Source organism: Pristiophorus japonicus, unplaced genomic scaffold (genome assembly GCF_044704955.1).
Source record: "Pristiophorus japonicus isolate sPriJap1 unplaced genomic scaffold, sPriJap1.hap1 HAP1_SCAFFOLD_113, whole genome shotgun sequence".
NCBI classification, from domain to species: Eukaryota; Metazoa; Chordata; class Chondrichthyes; family Pristiophoridae; genus Pristiophorus; species Pristiophorus japonicus.
The window spans coordinates 1299179-1307458 of NW_027250788.1; the positions used below are offsets into that span (position 1 = coordinate 1299179).

Consider the following 8280-nt stretch of genomic DNA (forward strand, 5'->3'; position numbering starts at 1 on the left):
ATACTTCCGAATTTCCGCGCCCCCCGAATCTCCTGAATCAGATGCCTCTAGTTTTGCCGACTCAATCCATGTCCCTTTGAAATGTTCTGCTTCCACCCACACTATGAAATGTGCTACGAACTTATAGAATCATGGAATGGTTACAGCACGGAAGGCCATTCGGCCCGTCGAGCCCGTGCCGAATCTCAGCGAGTCCCACTCCCCCGCCCTTTCCCTGTAGCCCTGCAATTGTTTTTCCTTCAGACACTGATCCAGCTCCCGTTTGAAAGATAAGATTGAGTCTGCCTCCACCACCCTTTCAAGCCGTGCATTCCAGATCCTAACCACTCGCTGCTAAATGGCCACCTCCTGTTCCTATGTGTAAAGTCTGGGAAACACTAGATCAATTCCTGCCACACTCACAGCCTTCCTAAATATAGCACCATCACTCTATTCTCATAAAACCAGGTCCTGAAGTATAGGCCAGCTGTGTATGTGAAAGCTCTGGTTATGTTCCGAACATTGCTGTAGTGTTTCCGTAATGTAGTGGTTATTAGATTCACCTCACACGCGAAATGTCCCTGGTTCAAAACTGCGCGGAAACATTTTGAAAACATGTTCAATTAAATATTTGAAGAAATGGATTTATTCATAATAGTGGTTCAATATTAACAAAAAGCAATGTCCCACAACCTTGTTAAATTTTCTGATATCTCTGTTCAGTTCTGTATACACTCAAACTGAATGCTCATAAAAGTATTGGAGTGGGAACTCACTGGATAACAGCACAGCTGGCAATGTTTGTGGAATATATTCGCGCAGCCAAAACACACAATGACAACCTGGAATCGTGCAGCACCGAATCCTCGGGGAAAAACAGTTAAATGCTTCGTCCCTGGGTGGGCTCGAACCACCAACCTTTCGGTTAACAGCCGAACACGCTAACCCATTGCGCCACAGAGACTGACGCAATTACATGGTGCAAGACATCCCAAACCAGGGTGTCAGTCAGTTAAAGCTTCAGATTGCTCTGACCGGGATGGAACTTGTCCACTCTCAGTTCTACTTTTCCCAAGTAAAGGGTGGGACATTCATTGTGGATGCGTGGAAGCAGTCTGGTCCCGCACACTGCAGACACTTCCATGTCACCACCAACCAGCTCTCCCACAACCGGTATGATCTACCTTCCAGCCTTCCAGTGCCTTGTCTGTGACGAAGTATTCTGATTGTCCCGAAGCCGGTATTCGGTTTTAATTCCTTTTCAGCTCCTGAATGTGGATATTGCCGTGATTAAACGCGACTTCAACTGTAATATCCCCTGAGCCTCCCATTACTAACTGAAGATCCCTTTAATCACGACAACTAAGAGAATGCTCACCCCTCGAACTGATGTGTGGGAAACACTTCTTCCAACAACTCAGCCAACTTTCTGCTTCACGTCAGGGTCTTCGAATAAGCGAACGAACTTTTGAAAATCACGTCGGGGTCACCAAAATGTTGTAAACAGCTGTCTTGCTCTTTTCGCTTCGTTGCTTTTAACGTCGAATTTCCCGCACACACTCCGTTGTAGTAAAGGCAGGATCGGGTCTTTTAGTTAAACATTCATACTAAACAAACCAAGTATGAAAGTTACTGAGAACACTTCACAAAGGCAGCTTGCTTCGATTTCCGTGGCTGCTTGAGACACACACCTTCCAAATGTCCAGTGTCTCTGGTGTCTGTGTCTCTGCAGTCCATAAATGTCTCATCTTTATACTGAAAAAGCCTTTGAACTCTTATTCTTTGCATTTAGACAATCCAGACGAATTGCTTTCTGAATCGTTTAACAGACAGACTTAATATTGCTTGTTTAACCTACAGATCTCATTATATAGTAACAAGTTTAAACTCAAATACAGAACATACAGACATCGTCAAATCGTTTAGTCCTGAATTTCCATTATTCCCACCGTAACAAGGTACTCAAATATATAACATCCAGACAATGACCAGTTACTCATCTCACTGGCTGAAGGCACCACATTGTCTAACAGTCTCTTTTCCATCCAAACTTCAATCTTCCTGTTTTTTAATCCAAACTTCAGACTGCATGCTGAAGCAAAGAGTTCAGCAATGCGGGACTGTGCTCCCACAGAGAACACGATTTGACAACGAGACTTGTCGATCAAGCATCAATGATAAAGGCAATAAAATTGCCCACCAGCACCAGGTATCTTTTACTTGTTTGTCCCAAATTTTCAGCAGCTGGGACAACCAAGAATTGAAGTTCCACTGAGATTTGAACTCAGATTGCTGGAATCAAAGTCCAGAGTGCTCACCATTACACCATGGAACCAAACACACAAAAATCTTTGAAAAAATGCTCAAAAACAACAAAATCATTGCCACCATTACACTTTGGCTCGGCCTTTTCTCATGTCTCGCATCAGTTTCCCTTCTTTACGCTCTGCTAATTATCGGCGCAGAGCAATTCACATAGATGCCGTCGAGGCTATGGTTTCTCAAGTAGTTGTTTCTGTTTCACACTGTTCATCACAGCTTGTACTTCAGTCTTGCCAGGTAAAAAATGCTTTGGCATTGCAATGCATTAATGTAAAATGCTTGGCATGAAAAGAAAACGTTTTGTCGAGTGCGAAGGTTCACTAGACTGATTCCCAGGATGGCAGGACCGACATATGAGGAGAGACTGGATCGACTGTGCCTTTATTCACTGGCGTTTAGAAAGATGAGATGGGATCTCATAGAAACATATAAAATTCTGATGGGACTGGACAGGTTAGATGCAGGAAGAATGTTCCCAATGTTGGGGAAGTCCAGAACCATGGAACACAGTTTAAGCCATTTAGGACCAAGATGAGGAGAACATTCTTCACTCAGAGAGTTGTTAACCTGTGCAATTCACTACTGCAGAGAGTTTTTGATGAAGGTTCGTTGGATATATTCAAGCGGGAGTTAGATGTGGCCCTTCCGGCTGAAGGGATCAAGGGGTATGGAGACAAAGCAGGAAATTGGTACTGAGGTGAATGATCAGCCATGATCTTATTGAGTGATGGTGCAGGCTCGAAGGGTCGAATGGCCTACCCCTGCAAGTAGTTTCTGTGTTTCTTTGATTCTATGCAGTGCCTGCATTTCAAACAGCATTGCTTTTATTGATCCTGCGGAATGCATATTGCACACATAATCTCAGCACACATTGTGCAGACAAAGGCAGCATTTGACGACAAACCGATTTGTCCTCCGCTGATTTGTAGCAGATAACTGATTGTTGAACACACGATTTGACAACTAGACTTGCAGATCAAGCATCAATGACAAAGGCAACAAAACTGCCCAACAGCACCAGGTGTCTTTTACTTGTTAGTCCCAAATTTTCAGCAGCTGGGACAAAAAGCATTCAGGTTCAACTGAGATTTGAACTCAGATCATTAAATTTAGAGTCCAGAGTGTTCACCATTACACCATGGCAACAACCATGACAAAATCTTTGAAACATTTCTCAAAAACAACAAAACCATCTGCAACATTACAATTTGGCTCGGCCTTTTCTCTTCCATCGCATCAGTTTTCCCTCTTTACGTTCTGCTAATTATCGATGCAGAGCAATTCACACAGATACCGTCGAGGCTATGGGTTCTCAAGTAGCTGTTTCTGTTTCATACTGTTCATCACAGCTTGTACTTCAGTCTTGCCAGGTAAAAAGTGCATTGGCATTGCAATGCATTAATGTAAAATGCTTGGCATGAAAAGAAAATGCTAATTTTTTCGAGTACAAAACATGCAGTGCCTGCATTTCAAAAGCGTTGCTTTTATTCATCCTGCTGAATGCATATTGCACAGATAATCTCAGCACACATTGTGCAGCTAAAGGCAGCATTAGATAAAAAACTGGTTTCTCCTCCGCTGATTTGTAACAAGTAACTGATGGTTGAGCACATGATTTCACAACTAGACCAAGCAACACTGACAAAGGCAACAAAACTGCCCACCAGCACCAGGTGTCTTTCACTTGTTTGTCCCAAATTTGCAGCAGCTGGGACAGCAAGAATTGAGGTTCCACCACAATTTGAACTCAGATCACTGGTTTACTGAGTCCAGAATGCTCACCATTACACCATGGAACCAATCATGCCAAAGTTTTTGAAACATAGAAACATCGAAACATAGAAACATAGAAAATAGGTGCAGGAGTAGGATGGCAAAAATTCGTGGGACAACCTCCCCTGTGTTTGGACTCATTGGAAAGGAAATTTAATTTGGAACTATCAACCAGAAAGTTTGGGATCTAACTGGAAGAAACTACGAGTTTTAATCGAATTTGGGATTTTACAAGGCAGATTGGGTCCGTGTGGAAAGGGCTGAGAACTAAAGGATCGTTCAAAGAAACCAGTTTGGGTATTGAAGCTGTCTGGGATATTGAAGCTGAACAAATTGTCTGGGGAATTGTGTAAACTCGAAAACCCATCTCCCCGGGAGACATTAACATAGCAACAATCAACCCAGAGATAGCCAGCCATCACTCAGAGCAGGAAACCCATCCAGCGGAAACATAATGACAATGGCCCATCCATCCCGCATGGAAAATCCAGGCCGAGGCTGACATTGCAAATACCAAAAATCTAATTTTCCCGATCAAGAAACAAATTCAAAAGATCGACACATCTGAGACAGGTTACCATTAATGGACCCACCAAAATATAACAAAGAGATATCAAGCCCAACCAAAATTAAAATCAAAGAATCGGGGCTCATTTGGCACGCAGATTAGAATGGCTCCCAAATTATAACTGGGGCCCTGTTTTTTAACGAAAGAAGGAGAAGGGGAACGAGGGAAAAAGAAGAGAGACCACTGCAGCAGTTTGTAATAAGCCTTCCAGAGAGATTGCTACACAGCCTCCTATGCAGGTCTTCTGAGCTCCGACATCTTCAGCCTCGACGACACTCCTGGACCACACTGCCCTGCTACCGAAGGAGAAGGAAGAACATCATCACAGCAGAGAAAGCAGTTCCCAGTAACTTCCGACATCATAATCGCGGCAGCAACTGACCACAGCCAACGTGGTAACATCGATAACATCGCGACCGACAAATTCTAAGATAAACAGTCCTCAAGAAGAAACCGAAGCTTCGAAAGTTTCCCCTCTACAATCTGTTCCTCGGTAACAACAGGTGAAACATTACCCAAAAGAACTTTAAAACCAATTGCTGACCGAAGAAAGTGGGTACTCACCCATAAATCCAATATGCGCCCTGCCGCATCAGCGGACACCACCCAACTGAAGACTACGCAGCAAGAAGTCTTTCACAACATTCAGGGTATGGCAAGCAGAACTTACAGCGTCCAGTGAACCCCAATATTGCGAACCACCGCCAACTGACAATAAGAGGATTGGTGAGCATAATCCCTGTTTGCCCGAGAGTTTGACCTAGTCAAAGTTAGGCATTGGGATGTGGGAGGTGTATTATTATTCTGTAACCCCATGAATGTTTGGTAAAGTGTTTTTTTATTCTAGTAATTACAAGCTTGACATTGTACATTCTTAACCTTGTTAAAATTGAGGTTCTTTGCACCAAAACTAGTTGTCTCTTGTTCTTTGTCACATCGCCAAATAAATCTAAAGTCTAGAACCCAGGAAGTGCGAGCGATTCAATCCGCTCAGAACGTCAGAGGTGAACTTGATCCCACACACCACCCCCAAGAGAATGGCGACCACGGCAGGACTTTGCTGTAAAGGATGTGATGCAGAGATTGCTGTTTTGGAGGAAAGAACCAATATGACAGAAAGGATTTTTTCCGATGTGTATAAGAAAGTGAATGTCACTCATCAATGCTTGAAACTATCATTAAGGAAGAAATAGCGGGACATCTAGATAGGAAGAGTGCAATCAAGCAGACGCAGCATGGATTCATGAAGGGGAAATCATGTTTAACTAATTTACTGGAATTCTTTGAGGATATAATGAGCATGGTGGTTAGAGGTGTACCGATGGATGTGTTGTATTTAGATTTCCAAAAGGCATTCGATAAGGTGCCACACAAAGGTTACTGCAGAAGATAAAGGTACGTGGAGTCAGAGGAAATGTATTAGCATGGATAGAGAATTGGCTGGCTAACAGAAAGGAGAGAGTCGGGAAAAATGGGTCCTTTTTGGGTTGGAAATCGGTGGCTAGTGATGTGCCACAGGGATCGGTGCTGGGACCACAACTGTGCACAATATACATAGATGACCTGGAGGAGGGGACAGAGTGTAGTGGAACAAAATTTGCAGATGACACAAAGATTACTGGGAAGAAAGCGGGTTGTGTAGAGGACACAGAGAGGCTGCAAAGAGATTTAGAAAGGTTAAGCGAATGGGCTTAGGTTTGGCAGATGGAATACAATGTCGGAAAATGTGAGGTCATCCACCCTGGGGAACAAAACAGAAAAAGGGAATATTATTTGAATGGGGAGAAATTACAACATGCTGCGGTGCAGGGGGACCTGGGGGCCCTTCTGCATGAATCCCAAAAAGTTAGTTTGCAGGTGCAGCAGGTAATCAGGAAGGCGAACGGAATGTTGGCCTTCATTGCGGGAGGGATGAAGTACAAAAGCAGGGAGGTCCTGCTGCAACTGTATAGGGTATTGGTGAGGCCGCACCTGGAGTACTGCATGCAGTTTTGGTCACCTTACTACAGGAAGGATATACTAGCTTTGGAGGGGGTACAGAGACGATTCACTATGCTGATTCCAGAGATGAGGGGGTTACCTTATGATGATAGATTGAGTAGACTGGGTCTTTTCTCGTTGGAGTTCAGAAGGATGAGAGATGATCTTATAGAAACATTTAAAATCATGAAAGGGATAGACAAGATAGAGGCAGAGAGATTGTTTCCACTGGTCGGGGAGACTAGAACTAGGGGGCACAGCCTCAAAAGATGGGGGAGCCAAATTAAAAGCGAGTTGAGAAGGAATTTCTTCTCCCAGAGGCTTGTGAATCTATGGAATTCTCTGCGCAAGGTAGCAGTTGAGGCTAGCTCATTGAATGTATTCAAGTCACAGATAGATAGATTTTTAACCAATAAGGGATTTAAGGGTTATGGGGAGCGGGCGGATAAGTGGAGCTGAGTCCACGGCCAGATCAGCCATGATCTTGTTGAATGGCGGAGCAGGCTCGAGGGGCTAGATGGCCTACTCCTGTTCCTAATTCTTATGTTCTTATTTAATGGGTGCTTGGTCTGTTGCGCGCTGAGCATCCAGGATACGCTGCGGCCCTGGACACCCAGCAAGGACCATAAGGAATCAGTAGAAAAGACAATTTGGTTGGCCTGCCTACAGCGACAGGTCCAACTCCTAGATAAGAACATCGAGTCACTGCAGGCAGAACGATGTGAATGTGCAGAAACATCACATGACAGGGCTATAGCAGAAGAAAGATGTTGGCGTGAACTCCGTAAACTAAAACATGGAAAGACACAACGAATGGAAATGTTCAAAAACAGCCAGAACTATTTTCAGTGTCAGGTTACCGAGGCTAAGAATAATGAAAAGATACTGTGGGAGGAAAACACTCGCCTCACCCTTCAAGTAAAAGAGTTGGAGGAGAAGTTAAGAGACGTACAACAGGGGTGCCCGCGGCTGAGTTATTCATGAAAAGGACACTTAAAACCAGACTCTCGCTGGTTCACCCCAACCTGCATGATCAGGTAGAGAGCAGGTGGCAGCAACAAAATGTAAACGATGGTCGCGCCACTGTGTCACGGGAAATTGATCTGAATGACCCTGTGTATTTTCTAAACTATGGACATGGTCCCAAGTGGATCGCAGGCACGGTGATAGCGAAAGAAGGGAATAGGGTGTTTGTCATCAAACTCGACAATGGACAAATTTGCAGAAAGCACATTGACCAAACGAGGCTGCGGTTCACAGACTGCCCTGAACAACCCACAGCAGACACCAGTTTTTTCGAGCCCACAACAGACACCCAAAGGATCAACGACACCACGCCGGACCAGGAAATCGAACCCATCACGCCCAACAGCCCAGCAAGGCCAGGCTCACCCAGCAGCCCTGCAGGGCCAACAACACGCCAGCCCAACGAGGGCACAGCCAACATTCCCGACCGCATCACCTTGTAAATAGTTTTCATTTGACTTTGCGGGGGGGAGTGATATTGTGTATCTGTAAAGCATGCACTCCCATGTTCCACCACCAGGGAGCTCATCCCCTGAAGTCCCAAGGGATCCCAACATCCCTTGGGAGCACTATTTCTAAGCCGGCCCCTGAGGCCTGTTCCTCACACTGGAATGTCTTATTAAAGACTGAGC

The 8280-nt window shown here is 44.6% G+C and overlaps 2 non-coding genes across 2 annotated transcripts; both read right to left on the bottom strand.

Moving 5' to 3' along the window:
• Window positions 1–869: 869 nt before the first annotated feature.
• Window positions 870–943, bottom strand: trnan-guu (transfer RNA asparagine (anticodon GUU)). Its single transcript has one exon. It is a non-coding gene; the product is annotated as a tRNA-Asn (tRNA).
• Window positions 944–2242: 1299 nt separating this feature from the next.
• On the bottom strand, window positions 2243–2314 carry trnaq-uug (transfer RNA glutamine (anticodon UUG)). Its single transcript has one exon. It is a non-coding gene; the product is annotated as a tRNA-Gln (tRNA).
• Window positions 2315–8280: the final 5966 nt, after the last annotated feature.